Source organism: Lactuca virosa, chromosome 3, assembly GCF_052849685.1.
Source record: "Lactuca virosa cultivar CGN04683 chromosome 3, Lactuca_virosa_CGN04683_v6, whole genome shotgun sequence".
Taxonomy (NCBI): domain Eukaryota; kingdom Viridiplantae; phylum Streptophyta; class Magnoliopsida; order Asterales; family Asteraceae; genus Lactuca; species Lactuca virosa.
This window is the reverse complement of record NC_136428.1, coordinates 339531979-339548547: the sequence shown is the minus strand read 5'-3', so window position 1 is coordinate 339548547 and position 16569 is coordinate 339531979. Positions and strand designations below refer to the sequence as shown.

At 31.1% G+C, this 16569-nt stretch overlaps 2 pseudogenes; both read left to right on the top strand.

Moving 5' to 3' along the window:
- Positions 1–540: 540 nt before the first annotated feature.
- On the top strand, positions 541–4174 carry LOC145164813 (phenylalanine ammonia-lyase pseudogene; annotated as a pseudogene).
- LOC145167478 (phenylalanine ammonia-lyase-like) lies at positions 3746–5214 on the top strand (annotated as a pseudogene).
- Positions 5215–16569: the final 11355 nt, after the last annotated feature.

The following is a 16569-nucleotide window of genomic DNA, read 5'->3' as shown; positions in this document are numbered from 1 at the left end:
CCAAAAATTGAAACAAATGTTGTGCAGTGCACCAATTTTGTCTCTCCAGAAGGAACAGAAGACTTTGTAGTAATCTGCAATGCCGTTCACCAAGGGTTAGGATGTGTGCCGATGCAAATGAATAAAGTCATTACATATGCATCCAGATAACTCAAGCCAAAAAAGACCAACTACATTACCCACGACATAGAGTTGGGAGTTGTAGTGTTTATCTCAAAGATTTAGAAACACTGCCTCTACGGAACGAAGTGTGTCGTGTTCACCAACCACTAAAGCCTCCAACGCATATTCGATTAGAAAGAGCTCATTATGAGACCCCGAAGGATTGTTGAATTTCTAAATGATTTTGAATACGAAATTCATTATCATCATGGTAAAGCAAATGTCATGGCAGATGCTTTAAGAAGGAAAGAATGAGCAAAGCTCTTCGTGTAATAGCTCTAACACTAACCACCCACTCCAATCTCACCACCCAAATTCGAGATGTTCAACCAGAAGTACTCAAAACCAAGGATATCGTCGAAGAAAAACCTTTGAGGAATGGACAAACGGTTCGACCTCAAGGAATACGGAACACGATATTTCATGAACCGAATTTGGACCCCAAAGTTTGGTGAAGTCAGGAGTCTAGTTTTAGACGAAACTCTCAATTCAAGGTATTCAATACATCTCGGATTAAATAAGGTGTATCTCGATCTCAAGAAGTTATATTGGTGGCCCAACCTAAAGGCATATATTTCCACCTATGTCAGTAAATGCTTGACTTACTCCAAAGTCAAATCAGAGTACCAGGAGTCGTCTGGTCTAATACAACAACCGTCAGTCCCGGAGTGGAAATAAGAATAGATGACCATGGACTTTATAATGAAGCTGCCAAGAACTTTAAACGGTTATGACACCATTTGGTTACTGACTGACCATTTAACCAAGTCTACCCCTTTCCTTAACCATCAAAGAATCTGACAAGATGGAGAAACCTACCAGGAACTATCTCAAAGAGATAGTCAAACTGCGTTATGTGCCAATAACTATTATCTCGGACCGAGATAGCAGATTCACTTCCAAATTTTGGCAATCACTGTAAAGGTTCCTATGAACCAAACTCGATATGAATACAACATACCATCCTCAAACATATGGACATAGAAAAAGAACAATATAAACTCTAGGAGACATGCTCCGCGCTTGTGCGACAGACGTCGGTAATGCAAAGGATACTCACTCACCACTAGTTGAGTTCTCATATAGTAATAGTTATCATCCTAGCATAAAGGCCGCTCCATTTGAGTCCTTGTATAGACAAAAGTGTTGTTCTCCAATATGTTGTGCAGAAGTTAGAGATACCTAGTTAGCCTAAACGCATGTTGTACATACTCTACTCACTAGACCTGAGATTATTCATGAAACAACATAGAAGATAGTTCATGTAAAGGAACGAATAAAGACAACACGTAGTCGTCAGAAAAACTACACTGACGCAAGACGCAAACCCTTAAAAATTCAAAGTAAAAGACCGTGTCCTACTAAAGGTCACAATATAGAAATGTGTCATTAGATTTTGAAAACAATGTAAACTAAAACCCTATTACATCAGACCTCTTGAAATCATTGCAAGGGTTGGTCTGGTGGCCTACAAACTCAAGTTACCTCAAGAACTCGACAAAGATCACGACACCTCCCACGTATATAATATCAAAAGTGTCTCTCTAATCAAACTGTTGTCATTCCTCTCGATGAAATCCAGGTCAACACCAGACTATACTTCGTGCAGGAACCGGTAGAGATCATGGATCGAGAAATCAAAAGATTCAAACAAAGCCTCGTACCTATAGTAGAGGTCCAAAAGAACTCTCGTAGAGAGCCGGAGTTTACATGGAAACGTAAGGATCAAACCAAACAAAAGTATCCACAATTTTTTAGCGGTGCTCCCTCCACTACTGGAATGAAATACTAGTAGAACAAAATGATAATGGAACAAAATATTCTAGAACAAAATAATTTCAGGACGAAATTCCTTTAACGGGGAGGTAATGTGACATCCCGGAATTTAGGTCAAAGACTGTGAACGGCCAAGTTCATAGTAAGTCTCTTGAAAATTTGACTCATTGAGTTTTAGTGAATCTAATATAAATCAATGAGTTATTACAACAATTATAAGGTATCAAATGGTATCTTACTTCCAAATATGTAATCTGACAAACAGATCAAACAGCTCAAACTACAACCTTAGTTAACGCGACTGAAAAACTGAAATTTTGTATTAAGCAGTTTTGAGCAATACAAACACTCTAGTCTCGTAGTACATGTTTCCCTGATTCCGAAAATATAAAGAACTTCCAAAACGGAGTTCGTATGTAAAAGATTCGACCGATTTAAGAATCCAAAACCAATGTAATACTGATTTTCTTAAAATCACTAAAATTGTTTTTATCCGTTGAGAGTCTTGCACCCCTCACATGGGAATTCCGAAAGCATTTTTGAATTCAGACTATAACGTTATATTCAATTTTATGTTTGAAATATTTTTAGTAAAAATATGTATATAGAGTGAAAAATCAGACGTTTTCAGGTTTATTATTCACGAAACTTTAAATAGATTTTGCCGGAGTTCTACTTATCGGATTTAATATTCGTCTGACTTTTTAGAAACCTTATAACCAAGATTATCATTTGTCATTTTCAGAAAAATTAATTGATATCCAGATTAAAGGCACACGAATCAAGGAAGTTAGAAAATATCATCATTTTAGATATTCAAATATAACATTATACTTTTGGCACTTTGAGTCAAGCATAATAGAATTTAAACATTCAACAATATTACTATAACATCTAACTTGCATTTTCTACCACATCACTCAATACATATACAAATACATGTTAATACACACACAAATACATCTATTTAATCTACCAAATACAAACAAATTAATTAATTAATTAATAAATACAAAAAAAGTAAATAAATAAATAAATAATCTTGCATATCACAATTACAGATTTCTTGCATAGTTCCTTCAATCCAATTTATCACTCTTTCCCTTCCTCACACTCTAGTCTCAACCCCGAACTCTTACTTTTCTCTAGATCCGTACTCAATGATTTAACAGATACTAAGGTGTTGTTTGTTTTTTTGAAGCAAAAATCCATAAAATCTGCGGACCACCTCTGCAACCCTCTGCAGTAGAAGAGGTGGACCAAACGGCTGCAGACTGTAATAAGAAGTGTGTTTGTTTTTTTAACATCTGCATGTTGGTGCAAATATTAAAAAATTAAAATAAACTGATTTTATAATCCGAAAATAGTTTTTTAATACCGAAAATATAATAATATATGACATTTTGGGAAGAATTTATGATATTTCAGCAAAAAATAATGATATTTTAACAAAAAATAATGATATTTTAGCATAAAATAATGATATTTCATCAACAATTTATTATTATTCAATATAAAAAAAAGAAAAAAATTCAACAAGAATAAAAAAAAAGGAAAAAAATGTGAGATAAGATTTTAACAATATATAATCAACAGACTAAATTACACGAATTGTCCTTTAAGTTTTTATTGTTTCCCTGAAATAGTCCTTACGAAAGGTTTTTCCCTCATATGGTACCTACAGACCTAACCTTAAACGTAAACGGTCATTGGTTGGATGTCGTCTAAAACAACGTTAACATGCCCCCATGTGCCTTGCACATGAGGGTATTTTAGTCATTCCACCTAAATTAGGGCCCCACCTCTCTCTCTCCTAGACCCCACATCATCTTCTTCCCCTTTCTAATTTCCATACCGTTCTTACATCGCCGGACTTCTCACCAGTTGCCCCAACTACAAAGCTGTCGACCCCAACGGAGAAATCTTAAATGCCGAAAAGGCCTTCAGTCTAGCTGGTGTCGATGGTGGGTTCTTTGAGCTTCAACCGAAAGAAGGTCTAGCATTTGTTAATGGCACAACCGTGGGATCTGGCATTGCCTCCATGGTTCAATTTAAAGCCAACGCTCTTTCTTTGTTGTCAGAAGTTATGTCCGCCATTTTCGCAGATGTTATGCAAGGGAAGCTGGAGTTCACAGACCACTTGAGACACAAATTAAAGCATCACCCAGACCAAATTGAAGTTGCAGCAATAACGGAGTACGTTTTGGATGGATCTGGTTACGTTAAAGCTGCATAGAAGGTCCATGAAATGGACCCTTTACAGAAACCTAAACAAGATCAGTATGTTTTGAGAACATCGCCTCAATGGCTCGGCCTACAAATCGAGGTCATCCGATCATCAATTAAAATGATCCAAAGAGAAATCAACTCTGTTAACGAAAACCCTCTGATCGATGTTTCCTGAAACAAGGCCTTACATGATGGTAACTTCCAAGGAAACCCAATCGGAGTTTCCATGGACAACACTCGTTTGGTCATTGCTGCGATAGGGAGACTCATGTTTTCCCAATTCTCAGAGCTTGTAAATGACTTCTACAACAACGGAATACCCTCCAATCTCTCCAGTGGTCGGAATCCAAGTTTGGATTACGGGTTCAAAGGTGCTGAAATTGCAATGGCTTCGTATTGCTCGAAGCTCCAGTTTATTGCCAACCCTGTAACTAACCATGTCCACAGCATTGAACAACACAACCAAGACGTAAACTCTCTAGGGTTAATTTCTTCCTGGAAAACTTCTGAAGTTGTTGATATTTGGAGGAGAATCTGTAAGCCATATTGAAGAACAACGTGAAGGAAGAACTTGGAACAGGGTATTTGACAGGGGAGAAGGTTACTTCACCAGGATAAGAGCTTGATAAGGTGTTTACAGTGGTATGCAAAGGGCTAGTGATTGATCCATTGTTGGAGTGTCTTGAAAGTTGGAATGGTTTTCCTCTTCCAATTTGTTAACTTATGTTTGACATCTTTATATTATATGTATATGTTTTTTTGGAAAGTGATTGACTATATTCCATGAATAACAGTGATTAGATGAGGTTCTTACGGCAAAGAAATAGTTTCTCATATAGAATCTAAATGGGTTTTGGGGCATAAGAAATCAAGGGAAACCTAGCTTTAGAATGACGTAAGCAATGACATAAGAAGCCATTATTAAAGAAGACATATTATTGAAGACATGTGGCCTTTCAATATGGAAAGGAATTTGTAATTATTTATGGTTTTGTCTTTTATAATTATTATATGCAAAGTGTCGGTAGCATAGTAAAATAAAGTATGTAAGACCTTCAATACTCTAGGGGCATTAATGTAAATAGGTTTGTCATATTGCAATCAACCGATTGCAGTTCTATTATTGTACTCGGCTCCTTTGAGCCTATAAATAGGGCATTTGCCCATATGGAATAAACAAGCTAAGTTTGAGTGTTTTAAGATTTGAGTTGTTCTCAATCTTCTTCTGTTGAAATAGTTCGTCTATTTCTGAATAGCATAACCCTATCCAAACATATCCATATATTCATATCAACATATCAAACCCAGACAATCAATCCATCGTCAATCCATTCCGACGCATCATTCAGGTATATTCTGTCTTAATTTTATTAATTCCGCCATGTTTTTCAATTTGGTATCAGCGCTAAGTAACGTTCTTATTATTCTTATTATTAGTTTGCATATTCAATCTATCGTTAATAAGAATATATGCATATGCAGCATCATAAACATGATAATGAATAACCACTGTTTTTAAATATTCATATTTAAAAAAGTTATCAACAATTAAAATATTTATCATAAGAAGATTTAATACCATAAATATGTCTCAAGATATTTTCAATTGTTAAATCACTTTTATTTCTTCATGATAGTATCATTTCGAGTTATTCTAACTATTAATTCTACAAAATTTGAAATTTTTATTAAAATAATACTCGTTTTTAATAATCAAATTCATGCTTGAAATATATATTTATCTCTAACAAAATTTTGATGAATTGTATTCCTAATAAAAATATTATTTTAAGAATACAGCAAATCCAAGAATCTATAAATAATTCTAAGAAAAATCTCAAGGATTCTTACAAACCTAATAATCAAGGTACGATTTTAAACAATAACCATATTCATGATGTTAGATATTTCATAAGAACTAGTATTAAAATCCGTTACAAGCAAATACGACGTCTAAAAACAAAACTATTTGTATTCTAAAACATATGTCTTTTAAACACTATTATAATTAACACTACTATTAAATAAATTTTAATCGTAACTTTAAAGCCAAAAGGAAACTAAACCATTATTATTATAAAATTATAATCATGAGTTTTTCAAGCCTAGATACAAATAAACAAGAATTAAAATTTTTTCGTAAAACATTGAAACAATCTAAAAAATTTCTTTTAGACTTAAAAATAGATTCTGACATATCAATGATAAATTGTATATCTAATATTGAAGCAATACATATAATAAATAATAGTATAAATTGGAAACAAGAACAAATAAAAAACCTTGAAGATAAAATAACAAAATTAATTTGTTAAATATGATAGAAAAAACAACTACTTCACTAGAAAAAAGAAACTAAAAATTTTATTTTTAATACACACAATATATGGAAACTTTACAAGAAAAAGTAGAAACACTAACTAAATTATTTGCAGCACTAGAAATTCCATCTGAAACTCAAGAAAATAATATAGAAATAGAAAATAATTCAGATGATAATGACGCAGAAGTAATATATGATTTTTCTTCAGATGATGAAAACCCTTATTCAAATCCATATAGAGATTCACAAAACAATTTTGGATTAAAACGAAAACAAGCATATGTTGAAGATGATTATCAAAGTCAATATATTTATGGACCACCTTCATTAGAAGAAAATTTTTTATATAGACAAGGAATGGTTAAAAATAAACAAAACAAATGGGAAAAAATACCTCCTCAATACATACCTAAATTATTTACATTTCCAACAAATTCAGATATTCTTTTTATTGATTGTGACCAAAATCCTGAAGCAAAAATTCAAGAATGGAGTAATAAAATGGGAGTACAAATTCAGTTAACCGAAGAATTAAGAAATTTACACCCAAAACATTTTCTTAATTATATCATTCATAAAACACAAGGTAACGCATATCGTTTCCTTTCATCTCTTGATGAAACCGAAACAATGATGATAGCCACCACTGATGCTATGGAAACATTTAAAAATGTATTAAGCCGTCTTATTCAGGAATTCATAGGAAAACAAATTGAAGATAAAATATCAAAAGAAGCTTTTCAATTACAATCACTATGGCATTTAACTAATTTACGAATTTGTAATATGTGTTATTTAGAACCATTTATATGTGAATATTCTGAACATTATTATAATTTAGATTCCATTAGAAAAAAAGCAGCATTAGATATGTTCTATCAAAAATTACCATCATTAGTAAGCCAAAGTGTAATAAAAGATTTCCAAGAAGCATTACAACAAAATAAAGTTGCAGACACCTTAGGAGCACGAATAAGCATATTAAAAGCATGGATGCAGAAAAAATGTTTAGAACAAAAAACAGCACAAGATGCAAAAATAGATTTATGTTGTGACATCCTTTCTAACAAAGTAAATCAATATGGTTGTAAAGAAAAACAACAAAGTAAAAAGAAAATTTGGAAAAAACAAACTTATAAACCCAAATATAAAGAATATTATAAACAAGGGGAAAGAAAATATTTCCGAAATAGAAAACAATATAAACAAAAATATCAATCCAAAACAAATTATTGCCCATCGAATAAAAAAGACTGTAAATGTTGGATATGTCAAGAAGAAGGACACAAAGCTTATGAATGCCCGAAAAAGACTAAAAAAGAAAAAGAAACAAATATATTAAAAATTGCATACGACCTTGGATACGAACCCATAGAAGATTCAGATATAAATTCAGATATAGATATTTATGCATATACAACTGATTCTGATTCAGATGCAGGTACATAATCCTATGGAAAAAGTATTACTAGAATTTGATTATTAAGAACGAGTATTATTTTAATATTATTTTAATATTAGATATACAATTTATCATTGATATGTTAGACATAAATATATATTTCAAGCATGAATTTGATTAATTTGATTATTAAGAACGAGTATTATTTTAATAAAAATTTCAAATTTTGTAGAATTAATAGTTAGAATAACTCGGAATGAGATTATCATGGAGAAATAATATAACAATTGAATAGAATATCTTGAGACATATTTATGATATTAAATCTTCTTTCGATAATTTTTAATTGTTTTAATAACGATGATTTTTTGAATATGGGTACTTAAAAATAATAATTATTTATTTTCATGTTTATGATGTTTATCATGTTTATGATGCTTATCATGTTTATGATGCTGCATATGCATATATTCTTATTAACGATATATTGAATATGCAAACTAGTAATAAGAATAATAAGAACGTTACTTAGCTCTGATACCAAATTGAAAAACATGGCGGAATTAGTAAAATTAAGACAGAATATACCTGAATGATGCGTCGGAATGGATTGACGATGAATTGATTGTCTGGGTTTGATATGTTTATATGAATATATGGATATGTTTGGATAGGGTTCTGCTATTCAGAAATAGACGAGCTATTTCAACAGAAGAAGATTGAGAACAACTCAAATCTTAAACACTCAAACTTAGCTTGTTTATTCCATATGGGCAAAGACCCTATTTATAGGCTCAAAGGAGCCGAGTACAATAATAGAACTGCAATCGGTTGATTGCAATATGACAAACCTATTTACATTAATGCCCCCTAGAGTATTGAAGGTCTTACATACTTTATTTTACTATGCTACCGACACTTTGCATATAATAATTATAAAAGATAAAACCATAATAATTACAAATTCCTTTCCATATTGAAAGGCTACATGTCTTCAATAATGTGTCTTCTTTAATAATGGCTTCTTATGTCATTGCTTACGTCGAGAGAGAGAAAGAGAGAGAGAGAGAGAGAGAGAGAGGGAGAGAGAGAGAAAGGGGGGAGAAGGAGCCCTTGTTTAGGTGAAATGACTAAAATACCCTCATGTGCAAGACACATGAGGGCATGTTAACGTTACTTTAGACGGTCATCCAACCCAAGGACCATTTGCGTTTAAGGTTTCGTCCTTGGGTACCATCTGAGGGAAAAAACTTTCGTAGGGACTATTTTAAGGAAAAAATGAAAACTTAAAGGACCATTCGTGTAATTTACTCTAATCAATATTTTAGCAATAAAAAAAGAATAAAAGAAGAAGAGGTTGGAAGAATCAAACGATTGCAACTCAATTATTGTACTCGGCTCCTTTCAGCCTATAAATAGGGCCTTTGCCCATATGAAATAAACAAGCTAAGTTTGAGTGTTTAAGATTTGAGTTGATCTCAATCTTCTTCTGTTGAAATAGCTCGTATATTTCTGAATAGCAGAACCCTATCCAAACATATCCATATATTCATATAAACATATCAAACCCAGACAATCAATCCATTCCGACGCTGCAAATAATTTAGTTAGTGTTTCTACTTTTTCTTGTAAAGTTTCCATATATAAAAATTTTTAGTTTCTTTTTTCTAGTGAAGTAATTGTTTTTTCTATCATATTTAACAAATTAATTTTGTTATTTTATCTTCAAGGTTTTTTATTTGTTCTTGTTTCCAATTTATACTATTATTTATTATATGTATTGCTTCAATATTAGATATACAATTTATCATTGATATATCAGAATCTATTTTTAAGTCTAAAAGAAATTTTTTAGATTGTTTCAATGTTTTACGAAAAAATTTTAATTCTTGTTTATTTGTATCTAGACTTGAAAAACTCATGATTATAATTTTATAATAATAATAGTTTAGTTTCGTTTAGATTTAAAGTTATGATTAAAATTTATTTAATAGTAGTGTTAATTATAATGGTGTTTAAAAGACATATGTTTTAGAATACAAATAGTTTTGTTTTTAGACGTCGTATTTGTTTGTAACGGATTTTAATACTAGTTCTTATGAAATATCTAACATCATGAATATGGTTATTGTTTAAAATCGTACCTTGATTATTAGGTTTGTAAGAATCCTTGAGATTTTTCTTAGAATTATTTATAGATTCTTGGATTTGTTGTATTCTTAAAATAATATTTCTATTAGGAATACAATTCATCAAAATTTTGTTAGACATAAATATATATTTCAAGCATGAATTTGATTACTAAGAACGAGTATTATTTTAATAAAAATTTCAAATTTTGTAGAATTAATAGTTAAAATAACTCGGAATGAGATTATTATGGAGAAATAATATAACAATTGAATAGAATATCTTGAGACATATTTATAATATTAAATCTTCTTTCGATAAATTTTTAATTGTTTTAATAACGATGATTTTTTGAATATAGGTACTTGAAAACAAATTTTTAAACATGGCGGAATTAATATGATTAGGATAGAATTGTACCTGAATGATGCGTCGGAATGGATTGATTGTCTGGGTTTGATATGTTTATATGAAATATATGGATATGTTTGGATATGGTTCTGCTATTCAGAAATAGACGAGCTATTTCAACAGAAGAAGATTGAGATCAACTCAAATCTTAAACACTCAAACTTAGCTTGTTTATTCCATATGGGCAAAGGCCCTATTTATAGGCTCAAAGGAGCCGAGTACAATAATTGAGTTGCAATCGTTTGATTGCAATATGACAAACCTATTTACATTATAGTCCCCTAGACTATTGAGGGTTATACACTTTATGTTACATCCTAGACACTACTTTTTGATAATAATAATTATAAAAGACAAATGACAAATAATTACAATTCCTTTCCATATTGAAAGGCCACATGTCTTCAATAATGGCTTCTTATGTCATTGCTTACGTCATTCCTCCCGCCTCCGAAAAGACATGTTTTTGAATAATGTTTGCTTTTGTCATGGCTGACGTTAATCTTCCATGAATGGTGTTTCTTCTGTGTTTTCTGAACAGTGACTGCAATTGTGTCTTGGAGCATGCATAATATGTTTGCAAAGTTGTTTCTTGATATCATCGGGTAATTCAGCCAGTTGATGAGAAAATTTTTCGAAAGGTTGTTCGAATGTTTCGATTGCTTTCATTGCTTCCGGAGTGATTTCATTGTCTGTTAAAGAGTAGATGATGAAAGTTTTACTAGCATAATTTACTCTGATTCTTGACCTTTGATCTTTACCGTTGCCAATGCGTGATGATGCTAAATAAACACCGGCAAGTGCAAAGATTAGATGTTCTTGTGTTGGTGATTCACGGGGTAGATCATCTTTTGTTGGTTTTGAGCCGTTGCTTATTCCCATGTTTGCAAAAGTAATACTTGGGACAATTAGTTGAGAATCTTCACCAAAAATTGGGTAGCTAGAATGCATTTTGATGAATAATCCTCTTTCTTGTTTTGCAAAGCGTATTTTATAATTTCTGATGATAGTTTGCACAGCAGAGGGAAATTCGCTGATGCAGTGTAAATTGGTGCCTTCTAGATAGATAGTGTCGATGAATCCATGAATAAAATAATCCCATAAAGTCATAGGATCTGATAAATCGGCTAGGAAAACTGCTTTAGGGCCTGGGCGCCTGGCTACTGGGTAAAAGCCCATTAAAGAATGGACCTCGGTGTAGGAAACGAGGCTATCCCATAATTCAGCGAATTTTTTGGCAGATGGTTTTTTCATGGCTTCTTTTTCTTTGGTTGATAGAATGGATTCAAGGGCAATTTTTGCATTTAATTGGTTAAGGGATCTTGGGATGGATACAGGTTTTTGTGGTGTGAAGCTGGTTATAGGTTTTTGTGGTGTTAGGAGAACTGTTTTTGAACATTCTACGTTATCTTTTATCACTGCTTTGTATGCTTCGTTGTATGCGGCTTCTGCTTCATTTTTTGTTTTGTAACTTTTGTGAATAATATTTCTTCCAAGAATATATGAACTGGCAATTCCCCAATTGTCATATACTCCTTTGTTTTCTCCGTTGAAAATTACGTACCATTTCTTTATATTTTGATCTGCTTGAAGTGGTGGGTATTCTTCTGGATTTTGTATTATAGGTTGTTTTTCTGACTTGAGCATTGTTTGTGGCTGACTATCATCGGATGAAATTTCTTGAATGTCTTCTTTTGGTTGCTTCGTTGTTGAACTGCTAGCTGCTTCTTCTTTAGGTACTGATTGGGATGATAGAATTTGTATTGTTTGTAGTAGTTGTTCTTTTTCTCGTCTGACTGCTTCGAGTTGTCTGACTAATGATGCTTCTTGCTCTTCTTTTTGTTTGAACTGGTGTTTAATTTGCTTCATGATTGCTTCCATTTCAGTATTTCTGTGGATTGAATATTTGCGTCTCTTGGGTACCTGAATAATTGCTTAAAATTGTTTGATATGAAAATTTTCATATCAATGTATGCTTTTGGTGATATATTCATATCACTGTATGCTTTTGGTGATATTTTCATATCACTGTATACTTTATCATTGTTTACTTCAGATGGTATTTTCATACCAATGTATGCTTTTGGTGATACTTTCATATCACTGTATACTTTTGATGGGTCAGATATGAGGTTTCCCTCGTTATCTAGTCCCAATAATACTTTTCCCATAGGATTATGTACCTGCATCTTAATCAGAATCAGTTGTATATGCATAAATATCTATATCTGAATTTATATCTGAATCTTCTATGGGTTCGTATCCAAGGTCGTATGCAATTTTTAATATATTTGTTTCTTTTTCGTTTTTAGTCTTTTTCGGGCATTCATAAGCTTTGTGTCCATCTTCTTGACATATCCAACATTTACAGTCTTTTTTATTCGATGGGCAATAATTTGTTTTGGATTGATATTTTTGTTTATATTGTTTTCTATTTCGGAAATATTTTCTTTCCCCTTGTTTATAATATTCTTTATATTTGGGTTTATAAGTTTGTTTTTTCCAAATTTTCTTTTTACTTTGTTGTTTTTCTTTACAACCATATTGATTTACTTTGTTAGAAAGGATGTCACAACATAAATCTATTTTTGCATCTTGTGCTGTTTTTTGTTCTAAACATTTTTTCTGCATCCATGCTTTTAATATGCTTATTCGTGCTCCTAAGGTGTCTGCAACTTTATTTTGTTGTAATGCTTCTTGGAAATCTTTTATTACACTTTGGCTTACTAATGATGGTAGTTTTTGATAGAACATATCTAACGCTGCCTTTTTTCTAGTGGGATCTAAATTATAATAATGTTCGGAATATTCGCATATAAATGGTTCTAGATAACACATATTACAAATTCGTAAATTAGTTAAATGCCATAGTGATTCTAATTGAAAAGCTTCTTTTGATATTTTATCTTCAATTTGTTTTCCTATGAATTCCTGAATAAGACGGCTTAATACATTTTTAAATGTTTCCATAGCATCGGTGGTGGCTATCATCATTGTTTCGGTTTCATCAAGAGATGAAAGGAAACGATATGCGTTACCTTGTGTTTTATGAATGATATAATTAAGAAAGTGTTTTGGGTGTAAATTTCTTAATTCTTCGGTTAACTGAATTTGTACTCCCATTTTATTACTCCATTCTTGAATTTTTGCTTCAGGATTTTGGTCACAATCAATAAAAAGAATATCTGAATTTGTTGGAAATGTAAATAATTTAGGTATGTATTGAGGAGGTATTTTTTCCCATTTGTTTTGTTTATTTTTAACCATTCCTTGTCTATATAAAAAATTTTCTTCTAATGAAGGTGGTCCATAAATATATTGACTTTGATAATCATCTTCAACATATGATTGTTTTCGTTTTAATCCAAAATTGTTTTGTGAATCTCTATATAGATTTGAATAAGGGTTTTCATCATCTGAAGAAAAATCATATATTACTTCTGCGTCATTATCATCTGAATTATTTTCTATTTCTATATTATTTTCTTGCGTTTCAGATGGAATTTCTAGTGCTGCAAATAATTTAGTTAGTGTTTCTACTTTTTCTTGTAAAGTTTCCATATATAAAATTTTTAGTTTCTTTTTTCTAGTGAAGTAGTTGTTTTTTCTATCATATTTAACAAATTAATTTTGTTATTTTATCTTCAAGGTTTTTTATTTGTTCTTGTTTCCAATTTATACTATTATTTATTATATGTATTGCTTCAATATTAGATATACAATTTATCATTGATATGTCAGAATCTATTTTTAAGTCTAAAAGAAATTTTTTAGATTGTTTCAATGTTTTACGAAAAAATTTTAATTCTTGTTTATTTGTATCTAGACTTGAAAAACTCATGATTATAATTTTATAATAATAATAGTTTAGTTTCGTTTTAGATTTAAAGTTACGATTAAAATTTATTTAATAGTAGTGTTAATTATAATAGTGTTTAAAAGACATATGTTTTAGAATACAAATAGTTTTGTTTTTAGATGTCGTATTTGTTTGTAACGGATTTTAATACTAGTTCTTATGAAATATCTAACATCATGAATATGGTTATTGTTTAAAATCGTACCTTGATTATTAGGTTTGTAAGAATCCTTGAGATTTTTCTTAGAATTATTTATAGATTTTTGGATTTGTTGTATTCTTAAAATAATATTTTTATTAGGAATACAATTCATCAAAATTTTGTTAGACATAAATATATATTTCAAGCATGAATTTGATTAATTTGATTATTAAGAACGAGTATTATTTTAATAAAAATTTCAAATTTTGTAGAATTAATAGTTAGATTAACTCGGAATGAGATTATCATGGAGAAATAATATAACAATTGAATAGAATATCTTGAGACATATTTATGATATTAAATCTTCTTTCGATAATTTTTAATTGTTTTAATAACGATGATTTTTTGAATATGGGTACTTAAAAATAATGATTATTTATTTTCATGTTTATGATGTTTATCATGTTTATGATGTTTATCATGTTTATGATGCTTATCATGTTTATGATGCTGCATATGCATATATTGTTATTAACGATAGATTGAATATGCAAACTGATAATAAGAATAATAAGAACGTTACTTAGCTCTGATACCAAATTTTTAAACATGGCGGAATTAATATGATTAGGATAGAATTGTACCTGAATGATGCGTCGGAATGGATTGATTGTCTGGGTTTGATATGTTTATATGAAATATATGGATATGTTTGGATATGGTTCTGCTATTCAGAAATAGACGAGCTATTTCAACAGAAGAAGATTGAGATCAACTCAAATCTTAAACACTCAAACTTAGCTTGTTTATTCCATATGGGCAAAGGCCCTATTTATAGGCTCAAAGGAGCCGAGTACAATAATTGAGTTGCAATCGTTTGATTGCAATATGACAAACCTATTTACATTATAGCCCCCTAGACTATTGAGGGTTATACACTTTATGTTACATCCTAGACACTACTTTTTGATAATAATAATTATAAAAGACAAATGACAAATAATTACAATTCCTTTCCATATTGAAAGGCCACATGTCTTCAATAATGGCTGCATATGCATATGTATATATTCTTATTAACGATAGATTGAATATGCAAACTAATAATAAGAATAATAAGAACGTTACTTAGCTCTGATACCAAAATTAACGACATGGCGGAATTAATATGATTAGGATAGAATTGTACCTGAATGATGCGTCGGAATGGATTGATTGTCTGGGTTTGATATGTTTATATGAATATATGGATATGTTTGGATAGGGTTCTGCTATTCAGAAATAGACGAGCTATTTCAACAGAAGTAGACTGAGAACAACTCAAATCTTAAACACTCAAACTTAGCTTCTTTATTCCATATGGGCAAAGGCCCTATTCATAGGCTCAAAGGAGCCGAGTACAATAATTGAGTTGCAATCGTTTGATTGCAATATGACAAACCTATTTACATTATAGCCCCCTAGACTATTGAGGGTTATACACTTTATGTTACATCCTAGACACTACTTTTTGACAATAATAATTATAAAAGACAAATGACAAATAATTACAATTCCTTTCCATATTGAAAGGCCACATGTCTTTTCGAAGGCGGGAGGAATGACGTAAGCAATGACATAAGAAGCCATTATTGAAGACATGTGGCCTTTCAATATGGAAAGGAATTGTAATTATTTGTCATTTGTCTTTTATAATTATTATTGTCAAAAAGTAGTGTCTAGGATGTAACATAAAGTGTATAACCCTCAATAGTCTAGGGGCTATAATGTAAATAGGTTTGTCATATTGCAATCAAACGATTGCAACTCAATTATTGTACTCGGCTCCTTTGAGCCTATAAATAGGGCCTTTGCCCATATGGAATAAAGAAGCTAAGTTTGAGTGTTTAAGATTTGAGTTGTTCTCAGTCTTCTTCTGTTGAAATAGCTCGTCTATTTCTGAATAGCAGAACCCTATCCAAACATATCCATATATTCATATAAACATATCAAACCCAGACAATCAATCCATTCCGACGCATCATTCAGGTACAATTCTATCCTAATCATATTAATTCCGCCATGTCGTTAATTTTAGTATTAGAGCTAAGTAACGTTCTTATTATTCTTATTATTAGTTTGCATATTCAATC